Source organism: Cavia porcellus, unplaced genomic scaffold (genome assembly GCF_034190915.1).
Source record: "Cavia porcellus strain 051 isolate PalLab524CR breed Dunkin Hartley unplaced genomic scaffold, mCavPor4.1 scaffold_17, whole genome shotgun sequence".
NCBI lineage: Eukaryota > Metazoa > Chordata > Mammalia > Rodentia > Caviidae > Cavia > Cavia porcellus.
Window position 1 is genome coordinate 6,176,440 of NW_026947500.1, and position 16,377 is coordinate 6,192,816.

The 16,377-nt window shown below is 39.8% G+C and overlaps 1 protein-coding gene across 10 annotated transcripts in view; it reads left to right on the forward strand.

Annotated features, from left to right (window-relative positions):
• The first annotated feature begins 1,982 nt into the window (after positions 1-1,982).
• Positions 1,983-16,377, forward strand: part of Nlgn1 (neuroligin 1) — an 816,885-nt gene continuing 802,490 nt past the window's right edge. For 5 of the 10 annotated variants that reach the window (XM_063229020.1, XM_063229016.1, XM_063229025.1 and 2 more), the window contains exon 1: positions 4,242-4,435. The gene's annotated coding sequence lies outside the window, so the exon portion shown is untranslated. The other 5 variants (XM_063229026.1, XM_063229027.1, XM_063229021.1 and 2 more) reach the window with 4 other exon arrangements.

A 16,377-nucleotide genomic window follows, 5' to 3' on the forward strand; every position in this document is an offset into this window, starting at 1 on the left:
GGCAAGAACCAGCAAAAGAGAGACACACCTTCTTCCCATCTTTATATCCTGGCTCCACCCCTGGGCGGGTGAAACACTCACACCACCAATCCAAGCGCTAGACAGCTAGCCGATCACAAACGCTAGATTTGGTCACATCCATAATTCCATGAGACTTGGGAGCCACTGTCATAAACCCTGACACCAGGCTTGGGAAATGATCAATGTGCAGTCAGTACCTTTACAGTGCTAGTATTAACCTCAGTACACACAGTTGGGAAAGCAATGTCCACAGATTTATACAAGACAGTGTACAAAACATTATATTCTGGGAATTACAGTGAGCAGGGTTACCTACCCTATTTCTTTAACAAAGCTTTAATTTTGTGGTTAATATAATTCTATTTTATGTCAAACTACCTGAATTGTGTAGTATGAAAGTTAAAGGTTTCATCTAAGTACATTTATTGATATGAGAGTAGGGAGGATATTTTTTCCATAAGAAATTTCAGGTAAGTTTCAAAAGCCTTAGGCTGTTACATTAAACAAACTAGGTTAAATATTGTCAACTATTCCATAGGTAATTTAGAATAAAATTTTACTTTCCTAGAGGCATTATCAAAATCTACTGGATTTGAGCATCTTGTGACTGGGCCTGCCTGTAAAATCAGAAGGCTGAGGCAAGAAGATCTCATTAGGCAGCTAATCTGGGTTACATAATGAGATTCTGTTTCGCCCCTCTCCCAAATACTAGATATTAACTGATGCTTATTTTTCTTCTCTTTTTTATATAACAAGATAGACGGAATTCCAAAATTATGTCAGGAAAACGTAGTATTGAATTCCTTCAAAGTGAAAGGATTATGTCATATTTCAGATTTTTTTAAAACTCAGATCTGCTTAGGTTTCTCATGTACTGTTATTAGTGGGGCAACTGCATTATCACCTTAGTTCTAGAAAGTAAAGCACACATGAGACTGAGATATGAAACCTTATTAAAAATACCTTTATCTAGTTCCTTTGTCAACGATTCTTTACAGTGTTTTTCCTAGTGGTGGGGTTTTCTTTTTTGGTTATGATTGTTACAAGTTTCAGTTAATTTAACAGTCGTGTTGGCAGGTCCCTGCTGGAACCCACGTTTTAAAAATCCACAGAGGCCCGTAGGAGTTGGGTAGGTGTAAACAAGGAGCTGCAGCGAGTCAAGCCCATCACAAACTCAGTAAAGCTCAGCTATGAGGATTTTTAAAATCACCTCTCTGGCTGCAGCCGAGGCGGGCGCGGCCTGAGGGGAGAGGCCAGTGAACTGCAGGGGACACCAAACGGGGCTCGGGTCAAAGCCTCAGTTCAGGACCCCGTGCCTAGAGCCCAGGGAATCCGGAGTTTAATAGCAAGCGATCTGCCAAGAACGGGAAGGGGGCTAAGAGGCTGGGGCAAGGCCATCGCCTCCAACTCTGCGCTCCGTGTCCTCCAGAGAGAAACGCACAGAAGGGGCCCCAGAGACGCCGAGACCGAGGTGCCACTCAGCGGCCACCAGCTCCTCGAGCGCTGGAGAACGTCACGCGTGACGCCCGCGGCCCTTCGCCCTCCAGAGGCGCAGCCACTGCGGACAGAGGAGGAGCAGCGCCGGGAGGGGAGGGAGCGAGAGGCGGGGAGGCCCGGAGGGAGGGGAGGCCGGGAGGCGGGGAGGCCGGGAGGCGGGGAGGCCGGGTGCGGGGAGGCCGGGAGCGGGGAGGGCGGGCCCGGTGCGGCGCCGCCACCTCCGACCCCGGCCGGATTCCACCCGCCGCCCGCGCGCGGCCCCCCGACCGCGGAGGGGGTGCAGTGCCGTCGCCGACCTGGGAGGGGCAGGCCAGGGCAGGGGTTGGCGTGCTCGGGCCGGACGGGGCTGGAGGATGGGTCTAGCTTGGTCCGGACTCGGGCTCCCGACCGCGCAGCGGCCGGAGGAGGGAGAGGGGCCCGGAGGGTGCCGAGGGTGCGCGCGTGTGTACGCGGGGTGCGCGCGTCTACAGGTAGCAGCTGCGCGGGGACCGAGTGGGGATGCTTTGCGCCTCGTCCCCGCCTGTGATTTTCGGTGGCGATTGCTCACTTAGCCAACGGATCTGTAGCTCCGGGAGATCGTCTCACCCTCTCCATTTCCACGCTGTTTTAGGCGTCTTCCAATTTCAAGTGTGTGTTTGGGGTATTTTTTTTTCTTTCTAATTTTTTTGTCTTCTCCCACTAAATCTTCTTGGGAATACTGCATATGGAAGCAGGTGGCTCTTGGTACGAAATATTCGGATACATTCTATCTGCCAAGTTTTGCTCTTCCCTGTCCCCTCCCAATTTCAGAAGCATCTGTGGTGCTTTTCTTTTGGATTTACATGCAGAAAACGTATGTGTGTTTATATACCGACCGGATAATACATAAATACGTAAATATATACGCGTACCCCAGCGCCTGGGTTTCGTCTCCTTCTCGACGAGAGAAATGTTTGGAGCCCATGGATAACCAGCCCAGTATTAACGTTCTTTTGAGGCTGTTTGCGAAAAAGGGAGGGGAGCGAGAAGGATTGTTTAACATTCGGCCGCCGTCTGGCTGCACTCTAAGCACCACGAAGTATTTATGGTTGCAGATCGGGTGCACGCGGGGCTTAGAGAGAAAGGTAAGGGAGCTGCTGCGCACCCCGTCCCGACGCTTACCTTCGTCCCAGGGATACCGAGAGCTTCCCTCCCACTCCCGCCCCACCTCGCCTTCCCCACCTTCCAGCACCCTCGGCCCACCGCCTTCCGCCGCCGTCCGCTTAACCTTTGTCCAGTGCCTCTGGGCCAAGGGTGGTGGTGGCGGTGACAACACGCAGAGGTGAAATATTCTGTGAGAATTTAAATGCGTCGTCTCAGTTTTCCCCAGATGAGCAACTGAGTCTTCCGTTTTTCAATCCCAACCCCCCCCTTTTCATAACAGTTTTAAGAAACATTTTGTCAAAAATAAGTAAATGAACCGCCGCATAAATAACTGCTTTACCCATCTACTAGTGCCAGCTCCTCAGTGGTACCCGCTGAAAACAAACAATAAAAGCAATTTTAAAAAATGAACTTTAATGAGCTGGGTGGTTTTTTTCAGTACGGAGGTTCATGGAACCTCCAAACGGTTCTTTCCATTATAAAAATAATAAAAATAAAACTGGAAAAAAAACCAATGCCACGGGAAGAGACCATAGGGAAGGGAATTTAGCTTCCATTTCGGTATAAAGCAGTTTATTTGGCTTGGAGGGTCATTCGCTAGAGTTGAGAGCGATGAAGCTAAGTAAGTCTAGCGTAGCAGAACCTACAGCGCTTAATTCTTGCTGAAATCCATCCCTTCACATCACGACCGGCCCTCGCGTAACTCCGCGTCCGCGGGCACAGTTTCTGACCTGATGTCTTCAGGGAGAGGTGGGCTTTTCCTCTCGGGTTCCTCCCTCCACCCAAGCTCCTGCCCTTCCCGCTGGCCTGCTCCAGCCTGGCAGTTTGTAAACTGCCCGTCTTGCCGCCCCTCCTGGTAGGCGTTCTCAGGCTCTCCGCTCCTGCCCCCTCCGTCCTTCCTTCATTGGCGCTCGCGGAGCAGATGCATCTTTTTTCCCTGGACTCCCTCTCTCGCCCCCTCCCCTCCCCGCGCGCCCCGCGGCTCCCCACCTGCCCCGCTTCCCCGGCTGCTGCCCACACTCAGTTCCTCGTCCCAGCCGAGAGCCGGCGGGGGGCGCCGAGTCCGCGTGCCCAGGACCCCGGCGCGGAGCGGAGGGCGCGCGCGGCCGCCGCCGCAGGAGCCGAGCCGGTGCCAGGAGACCCGGCTGGAAAGGCAAGCGGGAGCGGGGAGCCCGAGGCCGGAGCCCGTCGGAGCCGGGAGAGCCGGAGACCGCGGTGAGGCGAGGCGTGCGCAGCGCGGGCCGCCCCCGCCGGCGGAGGGTGCAGTGGTCTCCAGAGCCTCAGCGCGGCGCCCTGTCTCCGCAGCTGCTCGCCCCGGAGCGGTGCTGGGGACCAGGCGCCGGCAGCCGGGAGGTCCTTCGAGAGCTGCCAAGGCGGAAGAGCCGAGTAGGGCGGGCGGGGAGGGCTTCCCGGGCCAGCGCCGAGGCCGAGCCGATGGAGGAACAATGCCGCCTCCGGAAGCAGACCCTCGCCTGAGCCCGCGGCGGAGCGCGGAGCGGCGGCCGGCCTCCTGCTCGCTCCCCGGGCCCTCTGGCTCCGGCTCCGGCTCCGGCTCCGGTGGGTTCCGCCTCGTAGTTGGACAGATATAAGAAAGTTGTTCGTCTTCCCCACCACGTTTTCTGTGAGGAGGTTTTCAGACTCGAGTGGTTCCAGTCAAGATGTCACTTTTTAGATCCCCCGCGATGAGCAACTAATACATTATGCAGCATTGAGCAATAAACTCTCCCGGGAAGACAAGGTAGTCAAACACTTACACCGCTCTCCACTGGCTCCTTCCTGCTCAGCACAATGCCTTGTGAGTACGAATGGAAAACCACCTGCCATGAATTTAAAATTGTTGAGGCTGAGATTTTTTTTGAGTTGGGAATAATTTATTCCAGAGGAGGTTGTTAATAGGGTAGAAATTATGTGTCCAACGTTCGATTCGCTAGTGGTTATTGTAATGAACCGCTGGCCTCTACAAAGGTATTATTTCTTTTTCTGTGTGCAAGGCCATAGGAATACATGTAGAACCGGACAAATGTGAATTTAGATACCTAACCCTGTATCCATCACTCTGCATTTTTATAGATAATTAATATAGTCATTGCCCTTTCTTCATACTAAAACTACTGTTGGCTATAATTGCTTCGAGTTCTAATCCTGTATATGTAGTTATCATCTTCATACATTTCTCAACAATTAACTGTGCTACATTATTAATTGCATAGATATAAATGCCACTAAGAAAAGGTAATGCAGCTACCTCTGAATATAAAACCTGTAAAATGTCTCAGCATTATCATCAGCCATTGTAACCCAGCAGAACACCGGCTTTTTGAAAATGAGTTCAGAAGCAAGGGCTAAGTATGTGTTTAAAATGTTAAATGTAAAAGTACAAAGCTTTAAGTTTATTGTGCCCTTGGCAGAGAATGAATCTAAGTCTACCCGGAATTGCTGGTGATTGAATGATTCACCGTGAGAGTGGAAGTTAATCATTACTCAGCCCTTCTGATTACATGGTTTGATTAAAAGAAGTAACTGTTTTCTGTAAGCCTGCTATTCTGTGGTTAGTCTTTCCAATCCTCTTAGCAGAAGCAGAAAGCCAGGGAGTCAGTCTCTCAGCAGACTGTACGGAGATGCAGGAGCCTGGATAAGAAAAGCTTACTGAGCGCTCCTTCTCCATGTGTCCTCCCCACTCACCTCAGTCCATTCTGTCAATCTTTATTTCCTCTGTGGAGATTTATTTTGCAAAGTTTTCCGGTTATACCTAGTTAGCATATCAAATAGATATGTGTGAAGAATTGTTTTGAAGCTGAGATGGACTCTCACAGAGGGGTGGCTGTGAGAAAATTTCATGCTGTGCCCCATTTGTAAGTTGCTGGAGGCCCAGTTGTCTCCTCTTGGCTGGGTGACTCCCCAGCATCACTCTCTAAAGTCTCTTTTAACTCTTAATGTTGCTTATTTATTCCACTTTTACAACTTGCACATGGTTATCCATTGGCAACTTTTGCACCTTTCCATCAACTTTCCTTAAATTAGCTGTTTAGACCATTTTAAAAAATAAGATAATTAAGTAGCCTAATCTAGCGCATATAAACACAAACCTAAGGTCTTTATTTTTTTTTAAAGTTTAAACATAAATGTTAATATTATTGACAACTTTTTATGGGAAAATAGCCATATAGAGGAAGATATGATTGAAACATACAATTCTGTGGATTTTCCTGTATTGAAAAATAATTTTTTAAAGTTTTTAATAAATCATTGCAGTGGTCTGTCTCTAGAAGTTTTTAAAAAATTTACATTGATAGTTCCAAAATTACCCAGAAAATGTTAACTTGTAGATTTATGAACAAAACATAAAGTTAAAATTTAGAAACTTCAACAGTTTGGCAATATACTTTTCCATGTTTTAAGAAGTTTTCAAGTGAAGCTTGAAGCTTGTTTCCATCTGATTAAATGACAAGTTAGTATATGTCATTCCTCCATTTTATTGTAATCATTTATTAATGTGACCACTCAAGTCCAACACACTGCACTTATTTTTCTGAAATATGAATCATTTTGTGAATCTGTTTAATAATGGTCAATAGTTCTTTATAGGTTACCTGCCAACATCTGGTCCTTATGACATTTAACTGGTGTCACAATATTTAGATGAAAAGACTCTGACATGCTTCCTCAATTTACTTGTTAATTGATACACAAAACTCTTACTGTCTACCCAAACAGTACCTATTGTTTCAGGGTTCTGTGTTTTGCTTATATCACTTTTCATCTTGCATCTAGCATTAGCAGGTCCTCCAGCTACAGGACAGCAAAGCATTTTTCCTTTATCCTTACTCTGAGTTCTCACCACATTAACTCATACCAAAAGTAACTCACCTATTATAGTCTCACTGGTTGTCTTCCCTAATGGATAGTGAATTGCCAGAGATCAGAAACCATACCCGACTTATTATTTTATTCAGCACAGTTGTCCCCACTTATGAATATAAAGTAGACTGTAAATCAATAATATATGTATTATTTACAAATATTTTGCCTACTGAGTAATGGATAGGCTATCAGTGAATTAAGCAAGTGAAAGTTTACCTAGTTTAATATAAGTGATCCAGAGAAGACAAATATTTAAGCATTTAATTAGGGAATCAGATTTCCTCTATCATCTTGGTACTTGGTTCATATGGTCTCAAGATCATTGCCACACCTCCAAATTCATGTGTGCCTTTGAATTCTAAAGAAAAGGGTGGATACAAAGATAACAAAGAGCCCTCTAGCTCAGTATTTCTCAGCTTTGACACTGTTGTTATTTTGGGTGGGATATGTCTTCGTGTGTGCATGTGGGGAGGTTCCTGTACTTTGTACCATGTTTAGCAGTAAGTAATCCTGACCTGTACCTACTACATTCCAGCAAAACATCCCATCACTCACCTCATCCAGACAAGCAAAAGTATATGCAGGCACTGCCAAATATCCCTGAGAGGTAAAATCACCCCAGGATGAGAATTTTCCTGGTTTCTACTCCTTCTTTTTCTTTGTATGGCAGAAGTAGTGAAGATCTATTTGGTTTTTACTTACTAAAGAGTAAAGCACTCTTTCTGAGATTTTTAAAAAGGAAGAGGGATTAAGCAACCAAACAAGTCTACTCTTTGAGAATTGTGACTTGCTTTCCCATATAGACGTTCTCCCAGTGGACCTCTAGTCTCCAGTCGCCTCCAGAACTCGGTCAGGTGGCCGGCCTTCCTTAGGTACCCGAGAGGAAGGGAGATATGTGTTTTAGTATCTCCCCTGAACAAAACTGGGATTTGTGAAATGAAAATTGGAAATGGATTTGAGGTTGAAAACTAGTAGGTGTTTTCACTAATATATAATATATTATAATATATTAATATGTAAAACTATCTACACACTCAGAAATGAGGAAAAGTAAAGAAAAGGTAAGCAGTCATAAAAGAAGGAAAACATAATTTTTAAATATGGTACATATTGGTGAAATAACTGCAATACTGTGGTAACTTTTTACTTTGAATGATATTTTACTTAGAAAACTATGAAAAGAGTGAAGGCAGCTTTTTCCTAATAATTTTCTTTTAGATCTTGCCCCATCTTCTTCAGTCTATTGAATAAAGCAATAAAACTTTCTGTTCATAATTACCAATTAGTGATAAACCATGTGAAAAAATCTCAAAGGAGATAAAACACAACTTGTTTTAATACTTTCTAACGCTTATATTTAGAAAGTTATTACATGTTAGCAACAACATTAGGTAAAATATTAGTTTCATGTACAGATGTGTTAGTACGGACTCTAGTTTGGGTTGCTCAGTTATTTATCTCAGTGTAGAAAAAGTACCAGTTACCTTTATAGAGAAGAATTCTGCCTTACAAAAAGATGTATCAATGTTGCTATGGATGGCCAGTCATATTGTCTTATTAGACAAAAAACATTCTTGAAGAATGTTTTTTCTACTTTCTCTTTGGTTTGTGTTCACTATGATTTTGTTGGATGCCAATATTTTCTCAGATAATGTAGAACAAGTAAGTATAAAGTGTGGTGTCTATTAGGAAGCTTTGCTAGTAAGCACTGCAGGACCCAATTGAAGACCTCAGCGAAGGAGAATGGAGTTGTGTTGATCCAGGTCTAACTAAATCAGCAATTCAAGGATGTCCACTTCATCGTAACTCTTCTGCTTTGCCATTGTGGAACCTGATGATATGGCTGTCAGTAGGCCAAACATCTCCTCTTAGCACAGCCCTGTGCAAAGCAAAAGATGAAAGCAGTTTTCTCACTGTTCTTTTTATCCAGAAGGAAACCTTTCCCAGAAATTATCAGCAGACTTTCCTTTATGTCTGAAGGACATAAAGTGTCACATCCATTTCTAATTAATGGTTGACAAGGAAGTAACACATTGCGTTGTCCTCCTTGGGACCAGTGCTGGCCCATTCCTTGGAGGCTGGAGGAAAAGTCTGTTTTCCCTGTCAGTGTGATGGTGTCACACTTACACAAAATCAAAGTTCTCTTAACTGGGAGGGAGGAAACAATCACTGTAACTTCAGGCAACTGACAAGGTATTCCACAAACATTATGCCTGTCATTCTCAAATCTCTTATAGAATACTTGTATTAAAATAAAATACACAAAAATTACATGACCTTTCAATCCATGGACACATACTTCTGCTGTAGAATGCATTTTTTGTGAGACTGTAGAGCTTTTGTCTCTTTGTTTTTAAATATCGTCTGGAAAAATTGGAAAATATGTAAATGTATCCAGAAAAGGATAATTGCAAACACTGATTATACTATACTGCACGCATAAATAAAAACCCCTACCTTTTCCACTTCTACCTATATCTGTAGTACAAAGCATATCCCATGTCCTTCTTATCAAAAAGAACATGTGTCCTTATCATCATAATTTAGGAAGATTCTGAAATAATGAAATCCTTTTTATCAGTTAATCTCAGTAAAAGAGAAGTGACATCAGCTATACTCAAAATAAAAATTACTTCTTTGTCTTGTTTACTTGGAGGGTCTAGGGAATAGTTCAATTTTTAGCTCACATACCACTAAGCATGTCTCTCATTGAACATTGTAAGCCTTTATTTTTTGAACAAGGAAACCTTTATTTTCATTCTTTAGCCTGATTTCACAGAAGCTCAGAGCCAGTTCTGTGCTTAATTAAAAGAAATGTTCTTAGCTATCTCCTTTAACCCTGTTTTATTATTCAAAGTTACATTTTTCGTTAATTATCTCCTTTAACCCTGCTTTATTATGCAAAGTTATATTTTTAAACTGTAGCTTTGTTTGAGGATTTGATTTTTTTAAGAGCTCTTATCATAGGTTGCTTCAAATTGTATTTGGAAGGAAGAAGACTATGATCAATGCAGGTATAAACAAATGATGTTATCACATATCACTCAATAAATGTCTTTGTTGAATGAATAGGTTTAGAAATTGTATGATGGTACATGAAATCAACTGCTGAATTTATGGAATAAGTGAAGCATTAGGCATGATATGGGCAATAGAATTTCAAGAAAAGGAGGTACCAATAGAGCTTGAGTCCTCTGACTGAAGATACCGTGCTACAGTTTGTAGACAGGAAATTTAGGCAGCGCAGGTGAAAGAAGGTATGGATAACCCGAACTCCTAGCTGTTTTCCTTTATGATCACGTGGCAATTGTTTTTCAATTTTTTCCCTCTAGACTAAAAATTTCAATAACATGCTTCTTTCCCAATAACTCTCTTTCCAGCGGGAAGGACCAAATAAACATTAATGCTAAGGCTACAATGTAAAATATCCCTCAGTCAGGGAAAGACTAGACTTGGAATCTCTACTCCAGAGAAAATTTTGTGAGGACAGTGACTTTCTGCCCGAAATGTTAGGATAATCTTCCAGCATATATCACCTTCCACTGCAAATTTTCTATTTTCAGGCTCCATGTCTGAAGCTGTATACACTGCAAGCAACCGCTGTTGAATTTGGCTCCCTGCCTCCAAGGAAACTGATTTTTGAATTAAATTTAAGGTGATAGAGATACTGTATCTGGGTTGAGGGTCAGAAACAGATGCCTTTCCTTTTTGCTTTTACAGAATATGTATTTTAAAATGGAAAAGTACTGAAATTAAGGTTTAAACAGACATAGGTTATTGGGCACTGCTGTACTAAAGGATGATTATCAGAGGAGTATATTTTCTAAGTATCCTCCTGGGCTTTCAACTAGACCCGGATGCCGCCTTCTACAACAAATCTATTTAAAATTATTATGGTGAGTGGCATTTAATCTAAGGTACTGCAGATTGTTGAAATCTCTCCAAGGGAATAAAATGTTTACTTATATTTAATATATCAAACTTCTTCCAAACTAAGGAATAGTTATTAGATTCATTATTTCCCATGTACTATAGAAAAAAGAAACTCCTTCATTAGGCAATTCTATGCTCTTTTCCTGACACTTAGAATTTTTATTTTATTCTTCTATGAAAAGCAATATGTCAATTTTGTACAAACACAGTAAACCAGCATATTATACATTGGTTGAAGAATTCAAAAACCTCCATCCTATTTAGAATCTCACTATCTGAATCATTTTTAATTCAGATTCATCCAAATGCAAATTTCTCCAAATTATGGTCTATATATGTTGGCAGCAAACTACTTTAGAATGGACTCCATGATTGTTCCAAGTATCCGAAAAACCTGATATTAACTGAACTCTGAAAGACTTGATGTTGAGATTTTGTTGATTCATGACAATGGAAGATTTTCAGACAACATTCAGGACTTCCTTGAATGTGGGGAGTATGTCAGGAGTGGCAGCTGTCTGATTTGCACAAGAGAAATACAATTAATTTCACATACATAGTCTCTGATAACTATATTTCTCCTACTGTATGGTTCTACCGAATCATGAAATAGTTCTTGACTTCTGATATGCTCATTTTTTTTTAAAATAGTATGTCAGAGTCAATGAAATATCTCAGTTTTACTGATGTACATAGTATAATTTTTAAAATGTGCTAATGCAACCACTGTATCTAATTAACAACTAATTAATCCTCAAACATTTGGTTAAGAGAGATTAATACCTAATTACTAATGAATATGATTAGAATCTAATAGAATCTAATTCTTTTTTTTTTTTTTTTTTACTCTTTACAAACTATCCTATTTTGTGGTATATAAAATGAAGCTAATTTTCCAAAAGGAACTAATTGTATGGTGATTAAAAACAAAAGAAAGAATAGAACTTAGACTCGGAACCGTGAGACCTATGTTTTTAAAGCAGATTCTTCTAATAAATATTGGTGTCATATTCTCTAGTTTTCCTTCACATATCTGACTGCATGTTGGTTTCAGGATTTAAAATGGATACTTGAACCTGTTAAGATCAAATATGCTTTGTAGCTCAAAAATCCATCGAGGTAAACATAAATAGTAATAAAGAATGATCATGATAATAATATATTACCTATTTTAAGTGGGTACTATATAAATATTTAATAATGAGAGATGGTACTTTAAACTGATTATATATATATAAAACATAACTTCAACTTCATTTTGTATGGTGTAGCTTTACACTTTTATAGATTTTCAGAACCTTACCCATATGTATCTTACTTGTTCTTGAAAACAACTTTAAGCCATGCAGAGTCAATGGAACAAAGTTAAGATTTAAGAATTCTTCTGCTTAAACATACTGGGTTAGAAAGATTTCTGAATAAATCAAAGCCAAATAAAGGATGTGAAAGTGGGAAGAAGCAAGAAGAAAAATGCATTTTCCATCAAGAACAAAGAAAACTTAAGAAATTAAATATTACTATATATAAATGTTCTGCTTAAAAGAGAGTCATCAGTAAAAAGCTAGAGAAAATTGGCAGGTAAAAATGAAGTTTCCTTTTTTACAAAAATTTTATCATTACTCAGCCACATAACACTGATTTAAATGTGAATAAAAAGAAGAGGAGTCTCTGGTTGGATCAGTCAGATGCTACTATTTGTGGATGTATCTTGACAGTTCTTAATTTGCAATTCCACAACAGCATTGTTTCTTCCTTACATTGTATTTGAAAATAGCCATTGGTCTTAAGTGGTCAGGAAGTTGGGCATTTACTTTCTGATGAATAACTGGATCTCCAGATGTGTATGTTGCTCTTATTTCTCTCCCTGGAGCAACATTTGCCATGAAGAACTCATTGTGTCCCTCCATTTCTACAAAAGTGGGTTTCTTCATAGGATAGGTAGAAAATCCTTCTTTATTTTTTATTTGGATTAGGTAACTTTAAAAGTACCCTTATCATATGATCACAGTACAGTATTAGAAAGTATAAGGAATAGATAAACTGTTGCTTCAAATTTTTGTTGAATTAGTAAATAAGTTATTTTAATCTTCTATGTGGGTCATTTTGTGTGTAAGAAAGATATTGAAGATATTAATTCTTTGTGTGTGTGTGTGTGTGTGTGTGTGTGTGTGTGTGTGTGTGCTGGGAATTGAACTCAGGACTTCATGTTTGCCAGGCAGGTGCTATGCCACTGAGCTATATCCTCAGCCCTGAAGACACTAGGTTTTAAGATGGAGAATATTACTTGATGACATAATCTTAAGCCATTAAGCAGAGTTGAAAGATTTTATTCATGTTATCACTTTTTATGACCAATGGGGATAATCACAATTTTTTAATTGTGGTCTGTGAAAGATAATCTACAAAGGGAAAACTAGTTTTAAAAACTTCAATAAGTTTCCAATAGTTTATAGGCTAACCTCCTTAATTTGTGTATGACAAAACTGAGACCCCTGCAATACTGAGTAGCTTGGGTTATGTGACTGTGAAGCATAATATCTTTATGAAATGATTTCAAGAATTAATTTTATATAGGGCATAAGAAAACTCATATCAGTACCATGCATTTTATTTATAAATTACCACGATTATATAATTAGTGGTTTAGACTTGTAGGTGATAGTTGTCAGAACTGGTAAAGAAGGGAATAAGACTTTTGGGAAGGTTTTATGATGAAAGTGTTAGTTGTAGGTGACTGGGATATGAATAAATGGAGAAGGAGCAAAGCATTGCTCAAAACAGGAAAAAAGGAGCAAAACTAAGACATGTAGGGGAGATAATTGGTCATTCTGGTTTTTGTAAGACCTAGTGTGTGTGCCATACACCCACTGAGAAATACCACAAAAAGAAAAGAAAGATCCTTACTAAAAAAGACCACATTTCCTTCTATGTTCATTATTTTGACTTTAGGATTTTGTAGATTAGGTGTACAAAATAGAGGCTTATTCTGATTAACTGTCCTCAGGAAAATTGGTTCATATTGTCAGAAGTTCAATTGTATTAGAAAACAAACAAAATTAGTTAAAATGGAAAATAAAACTTGGACTTCGTGTCTATTGTACAACTAGTTGATAAAAAAATCAAGATCATTTGATTGTGGTCATCAAACAAGGGAATTCTTACCATAAATCATTCTAGGTATGATTTTCCAATACCCAGGGAATACTCATTCCTTAGCAAATATGAGAAACACTGTATTTAAAAAATGTGTTCTCTCCCATGCCCATTTCAGCATAGTTTTCCAGTAAATCCTTTCGTATCTTCTGATTATAAAGCAGTTATAATAAAAAAGTTCTATTTGCTTAAGTAAGAGAAATTTAAGTTGGTGCTAGTTGTCTTTTAATAACTAGTGTTCACAATTCACTATCACTTAAAAAGTTGTAGTATTGTTAAGGTCTAAGAGGTGCAAGGTTACATGAACTAAATTCTGTTTCTACTAAATCGCACATGCAAGCAGCATATCCTTTCTGATTGTCCTTGAAGTCTCTCTCCATAAAAACATCAGCTCATTCTAGGAGTCAGTGGCTAAAATAGTGCTTGGAGAACATCAAGGAGATCAGTTGTAAGAGCATACGTATATTTTGTCTAGAGTCTCATAAACGTAATTTCTCATCAACAGGTTTGTTGTGACCCTGCCAGTCAGAAATACATTGGAAACAGTCTATGGATGAAATTTTGAATGTCATTTCGTTTCTAGTCTTCTCTTAAACCCCAAAGTGATATGAGTCTTCTCTTAGGCACTCTGCCTACCATACAAGCGGGTGACGAATAAGAAAGAAGGAAAGTGCTGTGACAAGTCAGAAATAACTTGCAATTACTGGAAATGATGTTGTTGGCTGAGGATATGTTGAGCATATAAAACGTCTTTAAAATTCAATATCACCTATTTCAGTTTCTGCATGTAAGCTTGCTAACCACTCACCTACATATGTTTATAAATGTCTATCTGGCTTTTATTTGATTTAATTGAAAGCTATAGGTGAATGTCTCATATTCTATTTATAATAATGAGAAACAAAAGAGATGCTCAGAGATTTGTTACTGGCTATAAGGAAAATAAATCCCGCATCTGTTTATCAGTCTGCATAGTTTTTTGCTTATCCTCATGAATATTATCTATTTGTCCTCCTTTACACGTTTCCTAATCCCCATACATTCTCTTCTACACGGCATTCTTTCTGTATCTAAAACCAGAACACAAATCCAGAGATTTCTATTGCACTTTTGTACGGTTGCAAAAGCCTTCTAGCTACAAATGTCAGTAACCAAAACTGTCATATGAAAAGGTGGTCTTAATATTTATTTCTCAGGTGATATTCTACTAAAAAAAATAGAACATAAAATTGATGGGAATAAATAGAAAAAGTAGAGAAGATCCATTTAAACCAAGAGTATTCCAGTGAGAGTACGGCTGGATTTGTGCCAGATGCTTACTAGAAGAATGCTTTAGGGACCTAGTGGGAGGCCAGGAGGGAATCCCTGGAGAATATTGGAGACTGAGTAATTAGGGCAGAGGAAGAGCCTAGAAAAAAAAAATGAACACGACTACAAGAAAGCAAACTTGTGTTGTTATATTGTTTAGCTTCATAGGTGATGCTCTTGTTAGGTTAGTAATAAAATGCATGATTCTATGGAATCTTTCCCTTTCTTTTACTTAGTCTTTCTGTAGGTTAAAAAAGTTGATAGTATCATCATATGACTGTCACAGGATTAAAGAAATAATGTAATACTTTTGTTTGGCACAAAAAAGCTATTCAGAAGTGTTCACATTACCATGATAACACCACAAAAATATACAGACACATTCTGCCTTACTAACAGTCATTATAAATATCTATTATCTTATTATCTATCTATCTATCTATCTATCTATCTATCTATCTATCTATCAAACATCTATTTGAGATACAGCCTTGTTATGTTGCCCAAGCTGGTCTCTAAATTCTGGGTTCAAAAAATCCTCCTGACTGAGACAATGAGTGCTAAGTTAGATGTGATCCTGGGCACTGTGGAAATGACAAAGGAAAGTTAAGCATTGTCTAAAATTGTGATAATTTTGCTTTTTTTTTTTTTTTTTTTTTTTGCCTGGAGCCTCTCAAAATATAATGTGTGCTATCTTGTTTTGGCTAATGCAAGAATGATAAGTCTGTTTTATTTCACTTATACATGGAATGAAAGATAAAGCATTCAGAAATGGTGAAATTGGCAGAATGTGAAAACATTTGAGTCACAGGCTTGCTGGGGAGTCAGTGTTTAATAGGCGCCTTTGTAAAATCTCCAAACTAAGCTGCATCATTTCTATACATGCTTAAATCTCTTAATTACAAAGCAAATTTAATTGCACGTAAAGTATGCCTCTTCAGTCATGTTTTAATCACACATGAAAAAATTTAAATTTATCCCAATGTTATTTTCTGCATTTCAGTTCTGATTTTTAAATTCTGGCATATTCTGTACCAAAAAATTGCTTTAAGCTAATGTTTATGCTTGCACATAATCCCACACTTTCAAGGCAACACTTAAAATATTCAGAAGAGCTTCACAAGAGGGAGTAGTTTAATTCTGTTGTTAACGCAGAGTCATTGTTCTTCACAGTTACAGCTCTGCTGGCATAGGCTACATATGGTCACTTGTTTTCTCAGTGTATGGGGTGATAATGCATTAACATTCTGGCTGGTGATGGAAGCTGTGCTGTACTTTAGAGAAATACAGAAAGGAAGATGTGCTGCTTCTGGGTCAGAAAGGAGGACAGGATTAACATGGAAGAGTCCACAGTTGGCCTTAGACTAATCATTATGGTTTGACACAGGGGAATGACTGACCTAGCAGCCATATAATTCTCTGAGGGAGCCTCAGTTGCAAACATGGGCTGTTTGTGCTAGGAATCCTATCAAAAGGGTGATC